At 46.3% G+C, this 25,023-nt stretch overlaps 1 protein-coding gene and 1 long non-coding RNA gene across 3 annotated transcripts in view; one reads left to right on the plus strand and one right to left on the minus strand.

Annotated features, from left to right (window-relative positions):
• Positions 1–3,102: 3,102 nt before the first annotated feature.
• On the minus strand, positions 3,103–24,881 carry LOC119972852. The gene is made up of 3 exons (XR_005462162.1): positions 24,774–24,881; positions 23,055–23,289; positions 3,103–3,505 (listed from the first exon to the last, which is right to left on the minus strand). It is a non-coding gene; the product is annotated as an uncharacterized LOC119972852 (long non-coding RNA).
• Positions 23,248–25,023, plus strand: part of topaz1 (testis and ovary specific PAZ domain containing 1) — a 71,370-nt gene continuing 69,594 nt past the window's right edge. Inside the window, exon 1 of one of the 2 annotated variants that reach the window (XM_038810356.1) lies at positions 23,248–23,299. The gene's annotated coding sequence lies outside the window, so the exon portion shown is untranslated. The remainder of the gene's footprint in view (positions 23,300–25,023) is intronic. The other variant, XM_038810354.1, reaches the window with a different exon arrangement.

A 25,023-nucleotide genomic window follows, 5' to 3' on the forward strand; every position in this document is an offset into this window, starting at 1 on the left:
GTCCATCAAATTTCCTGCTTTGCCACGCTTCATAAAGCAAGTTAGCCAAAGCCTGCTGGCCGCAAGATCTCCACGGGCAGGACGCAGACCATGTAAAGGTCCATCAACCTCGGGCAGGAATTTCCGGTCACCGGGCGCGGCCGGAGAATCCCGCCCATAAAATGCCCTCAGTATTTTAGATAGAATTTACAACCCAGATGATGCACCTCTCTTTGCATCTTTATTTGAAGTAGAGCTTCCAAGATAAATATTGTTTTATTCTATTCTGGGATGTGGGTGTCGCTGGTTAGGCCAGCATTTATTGCCCATTCCTGGTTGCCATTCAGAAGGTGATGGCGAGCTGCATTCTTGAACTGCTGCAGTCCCTGAAGTGTAGGTACACCCACCGTGCTGTTAGGGTTGGATTTCCAGGATTTTTCCCCAGCGACAGTGAAGCAACGGTGATATATTTCCAAGTCAGGTTGGTGAGTGACTTGGAGGGGAACCTGCAAGTGGTGGGGTTCCCAGGTATCTGCTGCTCTTGTCCTTCTAGATGGTAGCGGTTGTGGGTTTGGAAGTTACTGTCTAAGGAACCTTGGTGAGTTACTGCAGTGTATCTTGCAGATGGTACACACGGCTGCCACTGTGCGTCGGTGGTGGAGGGTTTGAATGTTTGCGGAAGGGGGAAGTAATCAAGTGGGGCTGCTTTGTCTTGGATGGTGTTGAGCTTCTTGAGTGTTGTTGGAGCTGCGTTCATCCAGGCAAGTGGAGAGTATTCCATTACAAAGAGCAAAGAACAGTACAGCACAGGAACAGGCCCTTCAGCCCTCCATCCTCTGGCAGCACACTCCAGGCACCCACCACTCTCTGAACGGAAAACCTACCCCGCACATCTCCCTTAAACTTTCCCCCTCTCTCTTTGAACCTATGCCCCCTTGTAATTGACACTTCCACCATTGTAAATAGCCTCTATCCACCCTGTCTATGCCTCTCATAATTTTTCAGACCTCTATCAGGACTCCCCTCGGCCTCCGTCTTTCCAGTGAAAAGTATCCTAGTTTATTCCACCTCTCCTCATAGCCAACACCCTGGAGACCAGGCAACATCCTGGTAAACCTTCTTTGCACTCTCTCCAAAGCTTCCACATCCTCCTGATAATGTGGTGACCAGAACTGCGCGCAATACTCCAAATGCGGCCTAACCAAGAGGATGTGAAGATACCTGTTAAGGTGCCAACTATTTCTCCCCTTGCCTCCCGCAGTAACCTGGGATAGATCCCATCTGGCCCCGGGGACTTGTCTACCTTAATGCAATTTAGGATACTTAACACTTCCTTCTTTGATATATTGATGTTTTCAAGATTGTTCAGACACCTATTCCTGACCTCAACATCCGTCACATCCTTCTCTTCGGTGAATACTGATACAAAGTCATTAAGGATTTCACCCACTTCTTGTGGTTCCACACATTACTTCACTGACTTGTGCCTTGTAGCTGATGGACAGGCTTTTGGGGGGGGGGGGGGGGGGGGGGTGTGTGTGTGTGTGTGTCAGGAGGTGAGTTACCCACCTTAGGATTCCTAGTCTTTGACCTGCGCTGGTAGCTACAGTATTAATATGGCTAGTCCAGTTCAGTTTTTGATCAGTGGCAACCCCAGGATGTTGATTGTGGGGGATTCAGCGATGGTAATGCCATTGAATGTCAAGAGGCGATGGTTAGATCATCTCTTGTAGGAGATCGGCATTGCCCGGCACTTGTGTGGCGTGAATGTAACTTGCCACTCGTCAGCACAAACCTGGATATTGTCCAGCTCTTGCTGCATTTGGACATGGACTGCTTCATTATCTGAGGAGTCACAAATTGTGCTGAATATTGTGTAGTCATCAGCGAACATCCCTACTTCCAACCTTACGATGGAAGGGAGGTCATTGATGATGCAGCTGAAGGTGGTTGGGCCTAGATGTCCACCATCAAAAGAGAGTTACAGATTACGCAATGTAGAAACAAGCCGTTCGGTCCGTCTATTCAATGCCAGCTTCTTCCCACCCCCCTCTTCATCTCACCCCATCAGCAAATCTATATTATTCACCTCAACCACTCCCAAGTAGGAGTGAGTTCCACATTCTCACCACTCCCGGGTAAAGAGGTTTCTCCGGAATTCCCCATTGGATTTATCAGCGAGTCTTATATTTATGACTCTAGTTCTGGTCACCCCAAGTGGGGACACTGTCGCAGTGACTACCCTATCAAAGCCTTTCATAGTCTTGAAGACATCCATCGGGTCACTGCTCAACCTTCCCAAAAAAGAGCCACAGCTTGTTCAATCTTTCCTGTTAGCTATAACCTCTCAATTCTGGTAGCGCCCTGGTAAATCTTTCTTGCACCTTCTCCAACGCCTCTACTTCCTGCTTTTAATATGGTGACCAGAACTGCGCACACAGTATGTTCAATCTTCCCTTCTGGTTTAAACAGACATTATAGCTGCTAATGGTTTAAATCCTGAGATGACACACACGCAACGCCCTCTGACAATGTTATTATTTCCCACATATTAGTCTTCCAAACGTTTTATTATTGATGGGAAGTGGCATGACTAAAATGAAAACTAACACTGCATTTCCTGGGAAAGGGAGGGGTTATTTTCTGGAACATTTTTAAAATCAATTTGCAAAGCCCTCTCTTTTTGCTGTATCATGTTGGGTTTTTTTTTTAAATGGGGGAGGCGAGCGATTCTAATCAGGTTGCTCATGGAGTGACTTCAGATCAAAACCACTTAGAAGAGAGGGTGATGTACAGCCAGTTAACGTGCATTGACTGTACTCTCAGTCTGCTGACACCCCCCTGCCACCATTATACATGGTGCAGGCCAGTAGATTATAAAATGCTCCATGTGTCACTCTGATCGCAGTACCAGGGTGTAGCAAACTCACCCAATTCAGCAGACAGAGCTACATATACCACCCTGATATCAGAAGATTCTGGCAAGAAAATGCAGAAGAACAGGCAGGTGAGCTTTCATAAAATAAAACTTGCTATAAGACCGCAAAAGAAATTCTGTTCAGTAATTATTTTTAAGATTTTGGATTAAACTGCAATTTTTCTCTCTTGTTGATTTTTTGAACAAATAATGTTTTTATTTTACTTTTTTCACACACTGCTACCCTCAGTTAATCACCACATTATGAATCCGTTCTTATTCATATACTGTTGATATTATTCACACTGTCCAAAGGTTTATTAAATTTGAATGATCAAGGACTCTGCTTTCAAAAAGAGCCACGTTATGTTTTAATTGATGCTCTGGCAAAATTAAACCTCGCCTCCTTAATTAGTAAGTTGTAGTCGGATGCTAGGAAGGTTGGCCGAACAAAAAAATGGATGTGAAATTGTTATACATGCGGATGACAAATGAACGAATTCAGGAATGTTTCCTGTGCATCATCAGTTCAAAGTGAGACTGCAGACATTTGTCCTCTTCTGCATAACAGCAGAAAATGCTGGAAGTACACAGTGGGTCAGTCAGCATCTGAAAAGAGAAAAGACAGGTTAACGATTTTGGGTGTGTTCCCTTTCATTAGAGCTCCTTTTCCTATCCTCCCCCACCCCCCCCTCCACATCCGCCCCTTTCCCACCACCTCCCCCACAATTCAACAAAGCTGGTGTTCTCCCATCATTTGACGAGGCCAGACGAGAGGTAACAAAAATAATTACGCATTGCAAGGGAAATGACTGCACCACTTGATTTCATTTATCGAGACGGGCTGGTGATTCTTGCCTGTATCGTACATCTTCTGAGTTTCAATCGAGGGTGGGCGTAGCAGGAGGAACTTGGATCACAGGCAGCTGTAGATACCTGTAGGTTTCCCATTCTGCTATTCTTTATTTTTCTCCAAACTGAAGTGGGCATCAGCTGACAATCTGCGTCAGATAGAACAGCTACTCCTTATTTGCGAATATTTAAAGGCTAGACACTGACAAAGTCTACATGTTGCGGACTTGTTATCCCTGACCTTCTATCGGATGACAGCATTTCTGAATGGCACTGCAATTATTTTCGTTACTTCCATTCTTGGCAACTGGCTAGTATCGGGGAGCACCTCCTGGTGCCCGGGCCAATGATTACCCCCGCCCCTCCCCAGCATCGAAAACACAGTCTCAATGTCTCCTGCTGCTTGTGGGAGCTTGCTGTGCGCAGATAGGCTGCCGCATTTCCTGCATCACAACAGAGACTGCATCGGATGTAATGCGCTTTGTGACGCTCCGAGGTCAAGAAAGACACGATAGAGATACAGCAACCGTCTTTTCTTCCTACTTTTCCCACATCTGGAACAAGGTAATGCACATCTGCAATATCCCAAAAAGAATATTGAGTCAAAAGGCAGACTTTAGTTCCAAACCGTTCGGGCTCTGGTTTTCCAATCTGGTTTGGAATTGCTAGCTCACTGACAATCAATTTATTCATTTAGCCAAGGAAACAGGAAACAGTGAATGATTATTGATCAATGTAAAGGGGACACAAAATAAAAATAATGCAGGTGAACCTCTCAGTTGGCATTGTACCGGCACAAGCAGGCATACATAATGACAATAAATATAGCTACTTCCTGCATCATTGGCAATTAAGATAAGGTTATTATTAATAATAAGTACAGGATGAATATTAATGGTAGTTAATATTGAACTGCCATTGATAGTGATGGTATTGGGCTAGTGTTAATGATAATTGGACTTGCATTATTCATGATTAATATAGGATTGGTCCAATGCTAACTAATATAAGATCATTGGTAATGATTTTAAGGCTAGCATTAATTCTAATGACTAAAGGTACTATTAATAATTAAAGACTTTGCATAAATTCAAATAACTATAAGGCACACATCAATGGTAATAAACCTAGGGTTAGCATGAATGATAGGAATCTAGGGATAGTATTATTGGAACAAATATAGAGAACGTTGTTAATGATTCATCTTGATCCTGTGTTGTGTTATTGAATATATGGTAAATATCCATAATGTAATATAGGGTGTGAGTTAATGACAATGAATATGTCTGCTAGTAATAGGAATGAATATAAAGCCAGTATTAGTGGTAATAAATATTTGACTATAATCATTGCTGGTGAATATGGGGCTGGTGCTTTTGCTAACGATTATAACATTTGCACTTCTAATAATGGGTACAGGGTAAGTATTAATAGTTTTTATATAGGACTAACATTAGTGCTAATTAGTGATACTGAATGTGGGATTAGATTTAGTTGTAGTGAATATGGGGCTAGCATTAATGCTCATGATATAGGGATGGTATTATTCACTGTGAAGATGAGTCCAGCATAATAATAGCAAATATGAGGCTAGTATTATTGGTTTTACACATAGGACTAATGGAAGTCTTGTGTGGCGCAGTGGGTAGCGCCCCTGCCTCTGAGACAGAGGTTCCAGGTTCGAGTCCCAGGAGGTGCCGTACATAACATGGCTAACAGGTTTGAGTACCAACCTGCAAAACCCTTCCAACATGACAACGCCAGGCGGTTTGCCATGCTTGGTGTGGAGCAGCACCCCTCAAACTAGAAGCCTCTGGTGACAGGCTAGAAACCTGTTCAAGGAATCAGATGAAAGTATGCCTTGTAACCGTGAGGTGCGGGAAGAACAATAACATTGGATTAACGTTATTGGTATTAAATATAGACTGGTTAATGATATAAATTGTGTATATGTGGCTAGCATTCCATGAGTTGATATTAGGCTAGTATGGGCAGTAATAAAGGGCAACTGTTAATGATAATACATGTGAACATTAACAATAATAAATAGAGTGCTAGTGTTATTGGCTTTGCCTACAGTGCTGGCATTCATAGTATTAATTATAGGACAGTCATCAATGGTAATTAATATATGATTAGTATTAATGGTAACGATATAGGATTAGTATGATTGGTAACAAATATAGAACCAACGTTATTGGTCATAAACATAGATTCAGCATTAATAATAGTAAGTATAAAGCAAGTATTATTAGCAATATGTGTAGGTATGAATGGTAGTGAATATTGAACTAGTAATTTTGCTAATAGATACACCACTGCCACTATTGTTAATAGTTGTTAGGTTTTAATAATAGATATAATGCTAATATTGGTAGTGGTAATAATATTGATAATTAGTTAAATAGGGTAGCTTCATGAGCAGTGAATTAAAGGATTAATGGTAATGGATATAGATGTGCTATTAAACTCCATGAATTCTACGTCACTAAGAAGCCCATCTCCATGACAATATTTGCCATAGCCATACTTCAGCCCACCAGCTGCTGAAACCCGCACAAGCCTTTGTTACCTTGATTAGCCTCATGCACTCCTGAGCCGCCTCACAATCTTCTCCATCATTCTACACAACAGCAACTCATCCGAAACTCTGCTAGCTGTATCCTCTCACAGCAAGTACACCACTAGGACATCACCTGCATTAAACTTCCAATGCCCCAGAACTGAATTTCTGAATTGGTTTCTAATTCCCTTGGTGGCCTCACCTCTTCCTATCTCTGTAACCTCTCCAGCCCCATAATAGGATCCCCAAACTGTACACAGTACTCTAGCCCCACCACACCCTCTCTTTCCTTTGTTCTTATGGCTCCAGCCTCATCTCTCCCTTTAGTTCATGGCACTTGGCCATTTGTTCAAATGTCAAGGCACCAAACTCTGGAGTTTGTACGGCAAACTTATATACGGACATACAAATTAGGAGCAGGGATAGACCGAATGGCCCCTTGAGCTTGCTCCTGCCTTTCAATAAGATCATGCCTGATCTGATTGTGGCCTCTACATCATTATCCTACCATGCCCCGAAACACTTTTGATTCCCTTGTTAGTCAAGAATCTATCTACCTCTGCCTCAAACATATTCACTAACCCGCCTCTACCACTATCTGGGGAAGAGAGTTCCACAGACCTACTTCCCTCTGAGAGAAAAAAATTCTCATCTCTGTCTGAAATGGGAGACCTCTTATTTTTAAACAGTAACTCCTAGTTCTGGTCTCTCCTACACAGGGCAAAACATCCTTTTAGTGTCCACCCTGTCAAGTCCCCTGAGGATCTTATATGTTTCAATAAGATCATCTCTCAATCCTATGAACTGCAATGGATACAAACCCAACCTGTCCAGCCTTTCCGCATAAGATAACCCCCCTCCTCACCCCAGGAGTCAAGTGAAACTTTGCTGAACTGCTTCTAATGCAATTATGTAGTTTCTTGAATAAAGGAGACCCAAACTGTACACAGTACTCCAGTGTCCTCGTTTACCTGCTTACAAGCCACTTCTGACTAAATTGTTTTAACCCTTCCAGATCTTCATCAGCCTGGTGCCCATAACCCGTTACTCGTTGATGAAGTGCTTTGAGATGATGCAGTCTGCGAAAGGTATATGCAAGCTGTTGTCCTGTATGTCAGTCTTGGCTTTAGTGGCTAGCACACATGCCTCCGAGTCAGGAGATTGTGGGTTCTCTTGAGAGAGGCATTATCACAAATATCTAGGCACCAGTGCAGCCTTTTGGATGTGACCCCAAAGCAAGGCCTCTGTTTGCCCTCTGAGGTGGATGTAAAAGATCCCATGGCACTAATTCAAAGAATAGCAGAGGAATTAATCCCCAGTCAATATTTGTTCAAACAATATAGCTGTCGGCCCATGTGATCAGGGAGTCTGGCACTTGCGACGTGAACCTAGGAATTGACGACTGACAAATATTTGCTGATCCACTTGCGCCAGCATGGAATGAGCCCAGAAATAAAGAACACAACGTAAGAAAATCTTGCACTGCTCCAGGGTGGGCCACTCTTGCTGTGGATTGGTGGCATCAGCTCACTCTTCGGTATGGTACAAAGCTTCCTTAAGCCTCCCACTGGTAAAAGTGACATCCTGAGGATCCATTAGATCCTTCGATACAGGTAACGTTGGGTAGGTGCCCTACTTCTCATGTGTTGCCCATCTTCTGGGAAGTCAAACATTTCTATTCCTTTCTCCTCCTTTGAATAGGCTCGATCCGCGGAGAGATTCAAAAAAGATGAACTAGCCGGAAAATCACATTCCACGGGTGCTCCGAGCTTTTTAAGGTGCCCACCTCTAAGTAGGAAATAAAGAGGCAATGACAAAGCTCCATGGGAAAGGTCTCTGGGCCAGTACCTCAGAAAGACGCTGCAGCAACCCTGCCTGTAGAAAGCCAGCACCGTTTCCACAGGGAGCCCTTGTTCCTGCGGCCTCTGGAAATACAGCCTTACGGTTGCATCCAGGAATGACACCTTATTTGAAATGGAAAATTTGAAGGACGGTGGGGAAAGAGCGGGGTCGGTGGGGGGGGGTTGGACAGTAGGACTAATTGAATATCTCTTTCGAAGAGCTGACAGGAGTCTGGTGGGTTAAACGGCCTCCATCAGTGTTGTAAGAGTCCTTTATCATAGAATCCTTAAAGTGCAGGAGGCCATTCAGCCCATCGAGTCTTCATCCACCCTCTGAAAGAGCACCATATCTAGGCCCACGCCCCGCAACCCTACCTCACCTGCACATCCCTGGACACTGAGGGGCAATTTTTTTATCATGGCCAATCCACCTAACCTGCACATCTTTGGACTGTGGGAGGAAACCGGAGCACCCGGAGGAAACCCACGCAGACACGGGGAGGATGTGCAGACTCAACACAGTCAGTTGTCCAAGGTCGGAATTGAACCTGGGTTTCTGGCGTTGCGAGGTAGCAGTGCTAACCACTGTGCCGCCCTTGATTGCTGTGCAAACAATCCAGGAGAAAATCAATGGGCAATTAAAAAAATATTTTCTTCAAACACTTTTATTGCTATTGTTAGACAGCCCATTCAATCGAGCATGGAAGCTCTGCCTTTCCAATTGATGTGATCAGGTGACCAGAGTTGGTGTGTGTGTGAGTGGGTGGGGGCAGATCATGTGATGAAATCTCCAGAAAAATGTCCGATTAAAAAATTACCAACCCCCATGATTATAAATCAATCTGACACCCTCCACGGATTCTAAATGCGTCAGGCGCTGGGTAGCTGCTGCCTTCTTGTTTCAATTATACCTTCTTGTAACCCTCGTACCACCTCCATCCTTCGACACTCCCACTGCCCAACCCTCAACACCCCTATTCCTCCCATCGACCAAAGAGATTAGCCTCATCTTTACTACGAAATCCCCGTTTTCAAACCCTCCCCATCTCTGTGAACCTCCTCTAGCCGTATAATCCTCCAAAATCTCTGCACTCCTTGCAGTTCCAAGCTTTTGCGCATCTCCGATCGTCAACTCTCCAATGTTGGCAAACGTGCCTTCAGCTGCCAATTGTAAGAGCTTGATAAGCTGCTAATCTTCCCTGGTCAGTTGACCAGACTGGTTAGACAAGGTCTTGAGCCCCAGAATTCCCTCCCTAAATCTCTCCACCTCACTCACCTCCTTTAAGAGGCTCCTTAAAAACCTACCTCTTTGTCCGAGCTTTTGGTCACCTGTACCAATGGCTCCGCACGTATCAAATTTGTTTTGATAGTGTCCCTAGGGCAGCACCGTGGTGCAGTGGTTAGCACTGCTGCCTCACGGCACCAAGGTCCCAGGTTCGATCCCGGCTCTGGGTCACTGTCCGTGTGGAGTTTGCACATTCTCCCCATGTCTGTGTGGGTTTTGCCCCCACAACCCAAAGATTTTTTTTTTTTAAATAATTTTTATTCAAGTTCTTCAGTAACAAATTTTCTCCCCACAATTTAAAACAAAGGCGTGTTTCCACACCAACACAAGAAAAGAACTCACCCCCTAAAATAAATAATAACAAAAACAACAATACAAGAGAGAAAATAACATAGCAAACCCACCGCCGCAAAAACAAACTCCCTAACCATCCCCAAACCAACCCCCCCCCCAAGTTGCTGCTGAGACCGACCACTCTCTTCCCCTTCACCAGGAAATCGAGAAAGGGCTGCCACCGCCGAAAGAACCCCTGTACCGACCCCCTCAGGGCAAACTTCATCCTCTCCAGCTTGATGAACCCAGCCATGTCGTTGACCCAGGCCTCCGAACTCGGGGGGCCGCGTATCCCTCCACTGTAACAGGATCCTGCGCCGGGCTACTAGAGATACAAAGGCCAGAATGTCAGCCTCTCTCGCCTCCTGCACTCCCGGCTCCGAAGCTACCCCAAAGATCGCGAGCCCCCAGCCCGGCTTGACCCTAGACCCGACCACTTCCGACAAAGTCCCCGCCACCCCCTTCCAAAACCCCTCCAGAGCCGGACATGCCCAAAACATATGGGTGTGGTTCGCCGGGCCTCCCGAACACCTCCCGCACCTATCTTCCCCTCCGAAGAACCGGCTCATCCTTGCCCCCGTCATGTGAGCCCTATGCAGCACCTTCAGCTGAATTAGGCTGAGCCGTGCGCAAGAGGAGGAGGAATTCACCCTTTCCAGGGCGTCCGACCACGTTCCATCTTCAATCTCTTCCCCTAGCTCTTCCTCCCACTTCGCTTTGAGCTCTTCTACTGAGGCCTCCTCCTGCATCAGCTGGTAAATAGCCGAGACCTTTCCTTCACCGACCCATGTCCCCGAAAGCACCTTATCTTGCACCCCCCTTGGCGGCAGCCGTGGAAACTCCGTTCCACTTCCCCACCAGCTCCTCCAGAGTCGCGAACTTCCCATCCAGGAAGAGGTCCCCAAACTGTCTGATGCCTGCCCTGTGCCAACTCAAAAATCCCCCACCCGTTCTCCCCGGCGCAAAACGGTGATTACCCCATATCGGGGCCCAAACTGAGGCCTTCACTTCCCCCCTATGCCGCCTCCACTGTCCCCAGATTTTAAGGGACGCAACCACCACCGTGGAGCCCACAACCCAAAGATGTGCAGCGTAGGTGGATTGGCCAGGCTAAATTGCCCCTTAATTGGAAAAAATGAATTGGGTACTCTAAATTTATTTTAAAATGATGGCGTCCCTTTCAACTGCCTTTGGAGATGTTTCATGACATTAAAGGTGCTATATGAATGCAAATTGTTGTTGTTGAAGCACCACTTATCAGGTTACCCAGGAAGCAGACAGTACATCAATTCTGCAGCAAGACCAGCAGTGAGGGCACTTTGTGTGATATTTATTGTGTTATTTTTAGTTCCATATTCCATTAATTTAGCTGCACACTGTGGGATCTGCTCCAGATACGTTCACTGCATCAGTGGAATTAAGCGGCACAGTGTCCCTTTGGCATTCTGCAAAGCAACTTTGCAGCTATTTCCATGATCATTTCTAAGATATAAGTAGAATGGGATATTCGCTCGGGAGAATTTTGCTTAACCATGTGCGTCACTGCTGAAACTTACAGGAAGGATGAAGAAAGTGGGAGGTATTAATTTGGTCACACTGCCTCGCTCTTTCAGCAGCCGGGTACAATGCAACGTCGCAGCCTTCTAACGATTATTCTGGAACAATCTGTCGGTTGATATGTATTTACCCAGGCAAATGTGGGGGCTGCGCTGTTGCAGACTAATTGCACTCAGCCACGTTTAAGCTCAATAAAAGCTGATGAATAAATACGGGGTGATTTCGTCCAGTGATTTTTCATAAGCAGTCTCGATAAATACTGAGCAACGGTATTCAGCGATGAATTAGAGATACCTGCCAATAATTTGCTGGCTGGTGTTTCATCGCATTTTAACAATTATTTCCCAAAGGCGGTGACCAGAGAGCTGTGAATATCAGTTAAATCTTCGACACGCGATTACCAGACGCATACCCTCGTTGTTTAGCTTTGCAGCTAAAATAGAAACAGACATCTCACTGTGCTTGCCCATCAGGTTAAAGAGACAATCAGCCCGTGTTCGGATTTGAAACTGCCCTGTTACAATTGATGTCGCAACTTTGAGTCATAATGTTAATTACCGTCAGAACAATTGAGTCACAAGTACAGGTCACCATGGGGAGAGCTTAGCACCACGTAACCTTGTCTGTAGTATGACAGCATTTAATACCAGATTAATCAGTCGTGGCTCTTATCTACTGGTCCTTTGAGTCAGCCATTTAAGAAAACGTTCTCTGAATTATTTTCCGTATTGTTTTAACATCTCAAAATTCAAGGTTATGTTGTAGCCACACATTGAACCCCCTCAGCTCCACGCCCATGTGTCCTCCCTCCCATATCCCCACCTATCATCAACTCTCCCCCAGCTACCATTGCTCTACCCCAACACCCGCTACCCCATCCACTCACTCTAGGGCAGCACGGTAGCACAAGTGGATAGCACTGTGGCTTCCACAGCGCCAGGGTCCCCAGGTTCCATTCGCCGCTGGGTCACTGTCTGTGCGGAGTCTCCCCGTGTCTGCGTGAGTTTCCTCCGGGTGCTCCGTTTTCCTCCCACTGTCCAAAGAGGTGCAGGTTAGGTGGATTGGCCGTGCTAAATTGCCCTTAGTGACCAAGAAAAAGATTAGGAGGGGTTTTGGGTTGCGGGGATAGGGTGGAAGTGAGGGTTTAAGTGGGTCGGTGCAGATTTGATGGGCTGAATGGCCTCCTTCTGCAATGTATATTCTATGTTCACTCACTACCCGCCCACCGACCCACCCAACCACATCCACTTTACCCACCCACCAACTCTAACTGACCCCACCCACCAACTCCACCTCGCATATCATCCACGACTCTGCCCCACACAGCACCAATTCTATGAGTGTAAGTATGTCAGGCTGTTGCTTCACAAGTGTGTGGAACAGATATCTCAGCTTGTGCACTAGATGCAAACCATTACTCAGGTCAGCTGGGCCAAGATCAACTCTTTACTGCCTCCTTGTAATTCCTGCTCCCGGGTTTCATCACCTCGCCAGTGTCACAGAATCGCATGGTACGTCAATCTAGTAGGTATCTCGCTGTGCCAAACACTTTCCTACTCGAAAGCTGCTCCCCTAAGCTGCTGCAATCTTCTCGGCTTTTTAAAGGCTGCACTAAAGTTTCCAATCTTTACCCTCTTACCATCACCCTCAGTGCACCACTCCAGGTCTAAAGAGGTCTCCTGCCGCCGAAATAAAAAAGAGAAAATACAGGAAATACTCAGCAGAATAGGCAGCATCTGTGGGGAAAGACAGAGTTAACGTTTCAGGCTTCTATTGGAACGGGAAAAAGTCGGTGGGTTTTGTGCAAACACAGAGGCAGAGAAAGGCGGGAAGGAAAGAGCAAGGGGAATGTCTGCGATTGGGCTAGGTAAGTGAGAGGGACTGGGAATGGGACAAGTAAAAGAATAAAAGATTGTCCAGGGAAGTGTAAATGTGAAAAGCAGAACCGCGCACCTCCCCTTTCCTTTTTGTAGAATTTACAGTGCAGTAGGAGGCCATTCGGCCCATCAGGTCAGCACCGCCCTTTGAAAGAGCACCCTCCCCAAGCCCACACCTCCACCCTATCCCAGTAACTCCACCCCGACTTTCTGGACACTAAGGGCAATTTATCATGGCCAATGCACCTAACCTGCACATCTTTTGACTGTGGGAGGAAACCGGAGCACCCGGTGGAAACCCACGCAGAAACGGGGAGAGCGTGCAGGCTCCGCAGACAGTGACCCAGCGGGGAATCGAACCTGGCACCCTGAAGCTGTGAAGCAACTGTGCTAAACACTGTGCTACCGTGCTGCCCTGCTCCATCATTCCTTTGTCATTTAATCTCTCCGATCTGTTCCCCCTTCCCTCCATACTTGCTGAAAACCGATCGCATCGCTAACTTTTCCCAGGTCTGAGAAAAGATCATCAAACCTGAAGTGTTAACTCTGTTTTTCTCTCTCCACAGACGCTGCTTGACCTGCTGGGTAATAACAGCACTTTCTGTTTTCATTTCAGATTTCCAACATCTGCAGTATTTTGCGTTTTAGCTTGTGCTACTGGGTGACTAAAGGGTCTTCAAAAGAGTGAATCACGCATTATATAAGGGTTCGTAGGTGATGGGAATCACAGGACTGCTGATGGCTGTGGGGGCTGCAGGTTTCCAGGAGGCCACACCCACATAAATGATCCCTTGGGATTGTGGAGCTCTTGTTTTCCAGTTGCCTTCAATTGTCTAGGAACTAAATTCCGCATTTCCATCTCCAATTCTCTCCACCTCATCGGAGTTTAGAAGACTGAGGGGTTATCTGATTGGAACGTGTAAGATTCTGAGGGGGCTTGAACAGGGTAGATGCTGAGAGCATGTTTCCTCTTGTTGGGGAATCTAGAGCCAGTTGACACCGTTTCAAAGCTAGCGGTCTCCCATTTAAGATGGAGGCGAGGAGGAATTTATTCTCCCAGATGGTTGGCCGTGTTTGGAAGTCCCTTCAGAGACAGCGTGTAGGCTGAGTCACTGAGCATAATCAAGGCGGAGTTGGACAGATTTTTGATCAACAAGGGAGTCAAGGGTTATGGGGGACAGGCAGGAAAGAGGAGTTAAGGCCACATTGAATCAGCCATGATCTTATTGATAGGTGGAGGAGGTTCGAGGGGCCAAATGGCCTCCTCCTGTTCCTTTATGTTACTTCTCTCGCTCCTTAAACCTACCACATTTGATCAAACTTTCCCACCAGTCCTAATATGTTCTTACCCACCTGCCTCAGCATTTGACAACCCTTCCACGGGACGTTGGGCTATGTCAAAGACACTGAATAAATGCAGGTTGTTGGACACAATCTAGGTCACACAGAGAACACATAAACTAGGAAGATAAATTGTCCTGGCTTATCCCAACACCACCAGCTCAGAGAATTAATGGAAAATCCACCATGAGCTGGCTGCATGCCCGGTACTGCTGGTACAGAAGGGCCTGGGGAAAGAATAAAACATTGGGAAAACATCGACTGAGATTGGAAAGTGGGATTGTTGACCCAATTTAAAAGATCTACCCAGTGGAGCAGAGAGATTTTGCTGTTCGTGTCCTGAAATTATCACAAGCCAATACGTAATAGTCACAAGAGCTAATGCAATGCTGGCCTTTATCTCAAACAGGCCAAAGAATAAAGGGTTGGCAGTCACTTTACTTATATAAAACACTGGCTACACGCCTATTTAGAGTAATGGTGTTCAGTTCTGGGCACCACATCTCAAGAGAAATGTAAAGAGTCACCAAACTGATATTGGGGCTAAAAGGGAGAGGTGATGAGGCCAGGTTGCACAGACTTTTTCCTGGGCTTTGGGCATTGCTGGCTGGGCCTGCATTTATTGCCCATCCCTAACTGCCCTTGAGAAGATGGTGGTGAGCCTCCGCAGTCCATGTGGTGTAGGTACACCCACGGCGCTGCTAGGGAGGGAGTTGCAGGATTGTGACCCAGCGACAGTGAAGGAACGGTGATATATTTCCAAGTCGGGGTGGTGAGTGATGTGGCAGGGAACTTGCAGGTGGTGGGGTTCCCATGCATCTACTGCCCATGTCCTTCCAGATGGTGGGGTTCGCTGGTTTGGAAGGTGCTGTTGAAGGGTGGTGAGCGTGGGGGTGGGTTGGGGACCAAGTGAAAATTTTCAATAAATATTAGGCAAATGCTGTTCAGGTGTTAAGGGCTCGGGGGCCAAGGTGGGTCAATGGGGTTAAGATACAGATCACCGTGATCCAATTGAATGGTGCAACAGGCTTGAGGGGCTGGATGGTTTAGCACAGGGCTAAAGAGTTGGCTTTGAAAGTAGACCAAGGCAGGCCAGCAGCACGGTTCAATTCCCGTACCAGCCTCCCCGAACAGGCGCCGGAATGTGGCGACTAGGGGCTTTTCACAGTAACTTCATTTGAAGCCTACTTGTGACAATAAGCGATTTTCATTTCATTTCATGGTCGGCTCCTGTTGCTAACATACTAACAGGGCTGTAGATTGTGCTTTAAGTAGTGTGAGGGGTGGGGGGGTGGTCAGTTGCATGGAAAATTAAAGTTAATGGTGAAGGAAGGAGTGCAGGTTAATGATGAGGTGGATTGTTACCAGAAAATAAAACGAAGGGACAGATCGTGTGAATGTCATATTGCACCAAGGAATCATACAAGAATAGGGAAATTTGATAACAGAATAAACTTAAAGGCTTTGTATCTGAATGCATGAAGCATTTGGAACAGGAATAATGAGTTAACAACACAAATGGAGACAAAGGGCTATGATCTGGTTGTGATTATTGAGACATAGTTACAAGGAGACCAGTTCTGGGTTTTGAATATCCAAGGGTACTCGGTATTTCAGAAGGACAGATAGAAAGTAAAGGCGATAGTGTAGCTTTGCTGGTAAAGGAAAGGATCGGTACTATAGTGAGAAGGGTTTTTTTTAAATTTAGAGTACCCAATTCTTTTGTTTTCCAATTAAGGGGCAATTTAGCATGGCCAATTCACCTGACGTGCACATCTTTGGGTTGTGGGGGTGAGACCCACACAGACACGGGGAGAATGTGCAAACTCCACACGGACGGTGACCTGGGACCAGGATCGACCCTGGGTCCTCGGCGCCATGAAGCAGCAGTGCTAACCACTGCGCCACCACGCCGTCCCTATAGTGAGAAATGATATAAGTACTGGAGATCAAGACGTGCAATCAGTCTGGGTAGAAATAGAAATAGCAAAAGAAAAAAGTCCCTGGTGGGAGTAATTTATAGATCCCTAAACAGTAGTTGCACAGTGGGGCACAGTATAAGCCAGGAAAGATTGGAGGCTTGTAAGAAAGGTCTGACAATAATGATGGGTGATTTTAATATGCATATAGACTGGATTAAACAAATTGGCAAGGGTAGCCTTGAGGGAGAGTCCATTGAATATGTTAGAGATTGTTTCAATATGTTGACACCAACCAGGAAGCAGGCTATTCTGGCTTTGGTCCTGTGCAATGAGGAGGGATTAATTAATCACCTCACAGTTAAGTGTCCTCTGGGAAAGAGTGATCATAGTATGATAGAATTTCAAATTCAGTTTGAGGGCGAGAAACTGGAGTCCCACACTTAGGTTCTGAAGTTAGACAAAGGTAATTACGTTGACATGAGGACAAATCTGGCCCAAATGTGGACGAAGACTAAAAGGTAGGACAGTTGGTGAGCAGTGGCAGTTGTTCAAGGAGATATTCAATTCCTCCCAACTAAAATATATTCCAGAGAGGAAGAACGATTGTAAGAGGTGGGAAAAAAAACACCCACGGCTGAGCAAGGAAGTTAAAGATAATCGTGAAGACAAAAACAAAGGCATACAGTATTGCACAGGCCAGTAGCAGGCTGGAAGATTGGGAAACTTTTAAAGATCAACAAAGGGTTACTAAAAAATTAATAAAAAGAGCAAAGGTAAATTATGGAAGAAAACTAGCGCAAAATATAAAAAAGAATAGAAAAAGCTTTAATCAGCAGATAAAAAGAGAGTAGCTAAAGTGAATGTTGGTTCCTTGGCAGATGAGATGGGAGTTAATAGTGGGGAACATAGGAATGGTGGAGATGCGAAATCAATATTTCGCCTCAGTTTTCATGGCGGAGGACACGAGTACCATCCCAATAGTGACAGGTAATGCAGAGATAATAGAAAGGAAGGAACTTAGAAAAATCATCATCGATAGGAAAAAAGTACTAAACAAACTATTGGGACTGAAGGCAGACGTGCCCAAGGTCTGATGGCAACACCCGTATTCACAAATGGCTGGTTTAGCACACTGGGCTAAATCGCTGGCTTTGAAAGCAGACCAAGGCAGGCCAGCAGCGCGGGTTCAATTCCCGCACCAGCCTCCCCGAACAGGCGCCGGAATGTGGCGACTCGGGGTTTTTCACACTAACTTCATTTGAAGCCTACTTGTGACAATAAGCGATTTTCACTTTCAAATGGAGGGAGGCAGATGGTAGGAAACTATAGACCAGTTAGGTTAACATCTATCGTTGGGAAATTAGAATCTCTATAGTGCAGAAGGAGGCCATTTGGCCCATCGAGTCTGCACCGTCCCTCTGAAAGAAAGAGGTCCACTCCCCCGCCCTATTTCATAACCCCACTTAACCTGTACATCCCTGGACACTAAGGGGACAATCCACCTAACCTGCACATCTTTGGACTGAGGGAGGAAACCGGATCACACGGAGGAAACCCACGCAGACACGGGGAGAAAGTGCAAACTCCGCACAGACAGTCACAGTCAAGGCCGGAATTGAACCCGGGACCCTGGCGCTGTGAGGCAGCAGTGCTTTTTTAAAAAACGCATTTTATTCAAACTTGTATCAAAACAGGTTACAACAAATAAAGACCCCGGGATACATTCTTCCCAACAATCAACTATACAGTTTGTACAGATTTTTCTCCTTCTTCACCCTCCCCCCTCCCCATCACCTCCCCCCTCCCAACACCCCTGCGACGAACAGCTCCTCAAACACGGTCACAAACATCCCCCACCTTTTCTCAAACTCCTCTGCTGAGGTCCTTAACTCATACTTTATCTTCTCTAACCGCAGGGAGTTGTACAGGTCACCCAATCATGCTGCTACCCCCGGTGGCGATGCCGACTGCCACTCCAGCAAAATTTGTCGCCGTGCAATAGAGAGGCGAAGGCCAAGACATCGGCCTTCCTCCTCTCCATGAGCTCCGGCTTCTCTGAAATCCCAAATATCGCCACCAAAGGGTCCGGGTCCACTCCCTCCTCCACTATCCTGGCTAAGGTCACGAACACTCCCGCCCAGAATCTTCCCAACTTTTCACAACCCCAAAACATGTGCGCATGATTCGCTGGCCCCCGCCCACACCTCTCACACTCATCTGCTCCGGTTACCTCTCACAGTCCAAAGATGTGCAGGTTAGGTGGATTGGTCGCGCTAAGTTGCCCGATAGTGTCCAAAAAGTTAGGTGGGGTAGCTGGGATATGGGGATAGGGTGGAGGTGAGGGCTTAGGTAGGGTGCTCTTTCAGGGGCCGGTGTAGACTTGATGGGCTGAATGGCCTCCTTCTGCACTGTAAATTCTGTGATTCTATGAATCCACCAGAGTCAGCATGGTTTTCATGTGGGGTAACTCGTGTTTCACTAATTTGCTAGAGTTCTTCAAAGATGTAACAAGCCAAGTGGATAATGGGGGTCCTGTAGATGTAGTATATCTGGACTTCCAGAAGGCATTTGATAAGGTGCTGCACAAAAGGTTAAGATAGCTTTGATAAAGGTAAGGTAACATTGATTTAGGGGTGCGTGCGGAGGAGGCCTCCTGCATGGGAACCTCCCTCCGGGCCCTCGCCACGGCAGCACTCCCATCCCCACCCAAAAAACACTCCAGCAGCCCAGTGGTGACAGCCACCCTCCAATCCTGGAACCAACTGCGGCAGCAACTTGGCCTGACCAAAATGTCGAACAGGGCTCCCATCTGCAACAACCATAGGTTCAAACCAGCACTGACCGACGCCACCTTCAAAAGGTGGAGGCAGGACGGGGGAACACTGACAGTCAGGGACCTATACACGGACGACAGGATCGCAACACTGGACGAACTGACAGAGAAATTTCAGCTAGCTGGGGGGAACGAGCTACGGTACCTGCAGCTCAAAAACTTCCTACGAAAGGAGACAAGGACGTACCCACAACCGCCACGACAGACACTACTGGAAGACCTACTGGACGCAAGTATCCTAGAGAAAGGGAACTGTAGTGACATGTATGACCGACTGGTAGATAGGGACGACACCGTACTGGACGCAACAAGGAGGAAATGGGAGGACGACCTGGGGATGGAGATAGGGTGGGGACTCTGGAGCGAAGCACTGCATAGGGTCAACTCCACCTCCACGTGCGCAAGGCTCAGCCTGACGCAACTAAAAGTGGTACATAGAGCCCACTTAACAAGAACCCGTATGAGTAGGTTCTTCCCGGAGGTGGAAGACAGATGTGAGCGGTGCCAAAGAGGCCCGGCCAACCACGCCCACATGTTCTGGTCTTGCCCCAGACTTGTGGAGTACTGGACAGCCTTCTTCGAGGCTATGTCCAAAGTGGTGGGGGTGAGGGTGGAGCCATGCCCGATAGTGGCGGTCTTCGGGGTTTCAGACCAGCCAGATCTATTCCTGGGGAGGAGGGCGGACGCCCTTGCCTTTGCCTCCCTGATCGCCCGCCGTAGAATCCTGTTTGGCTGGCGGTCAGCAGCACCGCCCAGAGCTGCGGACTGGCTGTCCGACCTCTCGGAATCTCTCCAAATGGAGAAAATCAAATTTGCCATCCGAGGGTCGGACGACGGCTTCCACAGAACGTGGGAGCCATTCATGCAACTGTTCCGGGACCTATTTGTGGCCAATGTACAAGAGGAAGAATAGTCGGGGGAAGGTAGCGGGAGGGGGGGGGGGGCTACAGGTTCGTTACGGGGGTTCGATGGCTAGCTAAGGCCCAAAACCAAGCTAAATAAACATGTTGAGGGGGGGGGGGGGGGGCGCAGTTACTACTACGAAGATGCTTACCTGTAAATATGTATGTTAATTTTTGCGTGTTTGTTTTCTTTTTTGTTTCTCTCTCCTAACAATTTGTAATTTGTTCAACATAAAATATGAAAACTGAATAAAAACATTTATAAAAAAAAAACATTGATTTAGGGGTAATTTATTAGCTTGGATAGAATACTGGCTAACCGACAGAAAGTAGAGAGTTGGGAAAAATGGGTCTTTTTCAGGTTGGCTAAATTTTAAAAAATAAATTTAGAGTACCCAATAATTTTTTCCAATTAAGGGGCAATTTAGGGTGGCCAATCCACCTACCCTGCACATCTTTTTGGGTTGTGGGGGTGAGACCCATGTGGCCACGGGGAGAATGTGCTAACTCCACACGGACAGTGACCTGGGACCGGAATCAAACCTGGAAGGCAAGATGTAACTAGTGGGGTGCCTCAGGGTTCGGTCCTTGGCCATCAATTATTTAGAATGTATATTGATGACTTGGATGTAGGGATAGAAGCTACAATAGCCAAATTTGCAGATGACACCAAAATAGGTGGGATAATAAGTTTCAATGAGGATAAAAGAAATTTACAATTGGACAAAGATAGGTTAGGCGAGTGGGCCACAATTTGGCAGATGGAGTTTAACGTGGCTAACTGTGAGGTTGTCCATTTTGGTCGGAAAAGTGGAAAAACATATTATCTAAATGGAGAGAACCTTCAGAGTGCTTGGTGCAGAGGGATCTGGGTGTACTTGTGCATGAATCACAGAAAACTAGTATGTAGCTATAGCAGGCAATAAGCAAAGCAAAGGTGATTTTGACCTTTCTAGCTAAAGGGATAGAGTATATTATAGGGAAGCTTTGCTGCAACTGTACAGGCATCGGTCAGACCACACCTGGAGGACTGTGTACAGTTTTGGTCCCCTTATTTGAGGAGGGATGTAGTTGCATTAGAGGCAGTTCAAGGGAGGTTCACTAGATTGATTCCAGAGATGAGGGTTTGTCGTATGAGGAGAGATCGAGCAGTTTAGGCCGATTCTCTCTCGAGTTTGGAAGAATGAGAGATCTAATTGAGGTATATAAGATGATATAAAGTATTGACAAAGTAGACATAGAGTGGATGCTTCCTCTTGTGGAACATTCTAGATCGAGAGGTCGTAGTTTTAGGATAAGGGGCAGCAGATTTAGAACAGAGATGAGAAGAAACTACTTCTCTCAAAGCGTTGTGAGTCTGTGGAATTCACTAATTCAGAATGCAGCGGGTGCCGGGACATTGAGTACATTTAAAGAGACAGATTTTCAATTAGTGATGGGTTGAAGGGTTATGGAGAACGGGCAGGAAAGTGGAGTTGAGGACAGGATGGGGTCAGCCGTGATTGTATTGAATGGCGGAGTGGGCTCGATGGGCTGAATTACTGACTCCTGCTCCCAGTTCTTACGCCAAATAGCACTAAATGGATAAAGTCTTTATCAAGCCCAAACAGATCAATGCAACATAGAGGTTTCAATAGCTGATACCAACATTATTTTTTGAAGGAGAAAAGAGATTTCCTGAATTTCTGATTGCTGACAATTCTTTAAAAGTCAATGGGGTGAATTTCTTAGGACCCTGGCCACCTGAGCACTATGCTGCCTGCCATTTTGCAGCCATCATTATCAATATCCATGACTTTTCAAGGTTCTCTATGTGTGGTGAGAGAGAGGGACTTGACCGTATAAACTTGCCCATTACAACAACCCACCACCTCTTGGAAACACAGCACAGAAATAAACTTATTTCGGAATAAATTAAATAATTGGCCAAGCCTTTCATTGCGCCAATAACCAATCTTCTTGTATAGATTTACTGCGCCCTCCACATAACGTAGAATAAAGGGGACCAGGCGCAATGGTCCCAATATGAACAAATGTATTGAAAATGCATGAAAAATGAGTGTACAAGAGGTGGGTTCTGCTGGATAGGTAGGATTCTGGAGGGATGGATTTTGATGGGGGAGAGTGTACAAGGTGGGTCGGCCTCAATGGGTGAGTTAAGGACTGGGGCAATGGGTTTTGATGGGAAGGTTAGAGGGATGTTCGCGATGCGAGGGTTAAGATTAGAGGGATGTCCAGATGGGAGGGTTAATGGTTAGAGAGATGGATTTCAATGGGAGGGTTAAGGATTAGAGGGATGATAAAGGATTAGAGGGGTGGTTGTGATGGGAGGGTTAAGGATTAGAAGGATGGGTTTCGATGGGAGGGTTAACGATTAGAGGAATGGAGTTCGATGGGAGGGTTAAGGATTAGAAGGATGGGTTTTGATGGGAGGGTTAAGGATTAGAGGGATGATTGTGATGCGAGCGTTAAGATCAGAGGGATGGGTCTAGATGGGAGGGTTAATGGTTAGAGGGATGGTCGCGATGGGAGGGTTAAGGATTAGAAGGATGGCCATTGATGGGAGGGTTAGAGATTAGAGGGATTGGTTTCAATGAGAGGGTTACGGATTAGAGAGATGGGTTTCGATGAGAGGATTAGAGGACTGGAGGATTTGGTTTCATTGAAGAATTTGAATACTAGAGTGATGGAAGAGTTTGTATACTATAAATGGCTTCAACGGCAGAGTTCGGGTACTACAGTATCAGTCACCACAAAGATGATAAACATTTAAAGTCCTGTGACAGGATGCAAAATTCAAACATGTTAAATGAAGACATTTTTGTTATTACTGTTCTTACCAATGTTCTTACTTTCTTTTATGTTTTATTTTCCTCTTCTTTTTTTGGAAAGGTGACCGGATGATTGCTGCTTTCTAGGCATCGTGCAGAGTGAAGTGTGCAGCCACTGATCTAATGGTAAGGTGCTGCAGCTGGTGTTGTGAATCAGGCCGTCAGCATTAAGCACCCGGCTACTTCACAACACCAGGGTTGCACCAGGCTACTGGCAACATCTGGCTTCGAACAAGATTTATTTACATCAACTCATCTAGAAGCAAGTAAGCATATTCACCGTTATCATTCTTCATTCACCAAGCTCAAATAAATTAATGAACATTTTTATATACAGCCTTTTGTGGCTCCCATAGTTATTATAGTGAGTGAAACAATTCAGTTTTTAAAGCTATGACCGTAACAATATCTTGAAAGTTAAGGACATTCATTCCACTGATATGATCTCACTCATTTTTCTTGTAAGGCTAAATTTGTGTAAAAGCTTCCGTGAACTAATTAATTTTTTCGAAGATTCTAATGAATTTCGGTAGCATGGTAGCATTGTGGATAGCACAAATACTTCACAGCTCCAGGGTCCCAGTTTCGATTCCGGCTTGGGTCACTGTCTGTGCGGAGTCTGCACATCCTCCCCACGTGTGCGTGGGTTTCCTCCGGGTACTCCGGTTTCCTCCCAGTCCAAAGATGTGCAGGTTAGGTGGATTGGCCATGTTAAATTGCCCTTAGTGTCCAAAATTGCCCTTAGTGTTGGGTGGGGTTACTGGGTTATGGGGATAGGGTGGAGGTGTTGACCTTGAGTAGGGTGCTCTTTCCAAGAGCCGGTGCAGACTCGATGGGCCGAATGGCCTCCTTCTGCGCTGTAAATTCTATGATAAAAATTCTATGAATTTCCTTTAAAATAAAAATAAGCCTTGTAGGTACATGTGTGAGTTGTAGTGCGACCCCAGTGGAATATACAGAATTAGGTTCTAACTCATGGCACCAGGATTACACTGATGACTTCTGTCTTAAACCAAATGTATTTTACAGAGATTAACAGAAACAGATGTTGCAACACCAAAAGTGTTAACAGTGTCAACCATGGCTCAGTATGTAGCACTGTTGTCCAGCAACTTCCAGGAATGGACAATTAATCTCCTGGGCAATGCTGCAAGCAACCTGGGAGAAGGCTGTTTTTGACTGAGTGAAGAATCATTAACTTGGTAGAACGAGTCTTGTTCCCAATTGGCTGTGGGTAGATCGGGTCTCTCCTTTTCTCCATTTATCTCTCTTTATTTCCCAAATTCCCGATTAATCTCTCGTATTCCCCTGATCAGCTTTATCCCTATCTCCTTACTCTCTCAATCCCTCTCCTCTCTCCCTACCTCCTCACTCTCTCAATATCGCTCCTCTCTCCCTATCCCCTCACTCTCTCAATATCTCTCCTCTCTCCATATCCCCTCACTCTCTCAATCCCTCTCCTCTCTCCCTTCTATCCCCTCACTCTCTCAATCCCTCTCCTCTCTCCATATCCCCTCACTCTCTCAATCCCTCTCCTCTCTCCATATCCCCTCACTCTCTCAATCCCTCTCCTCTCTCCATATCCCTCACTCTCAATCCCTCTCCTCTCTCCCCTCACTCTCAATCCCTCTCCTCTCTCCATATCCCCTCACTCTCTCAATCCCTCACTCTCTCAATATCTCTCCTCTCTCCATATCCCCTCACTCTCTCAATCCCTCTCCTCTCTCCATATCTCCTCACCCTCTAAGTATATCTCCTCTTTCCATATGCCTCCATCCCTGGATAGCTCCATCCTCTGTCTCCTCAGTCTATATCTCTGTCCGTCTCTCCACATGCCACTCATTCAGCTCACTCTCCCGCCCAAATCTAGGAGGAGGTCCGTCCACACTGGCCACGCCCAGCGTGACCTCGCCCACAGACCACACCCCTCCCTGGTCCCGCCCACTCCAGCCCCGCCCCTCTCTGGCTCCACCCCACAGTCGCGCCCACC

This window comes from Scyliorhinus canicula, chromosome 10 (assembly GCF_902713615.1).
Source record: "Scyliorhinus canicula chromosome 10, sScyCan1.1, whole genome shotgun sequence".
Classification (NCBI taxonomy): Eukaryota; Metazoa; Chordata; class Chondrichthyes; order Carcharhiniformes; family Scyliorhinidae; genus Scyliorhinus; species Scyliorhinus canicula.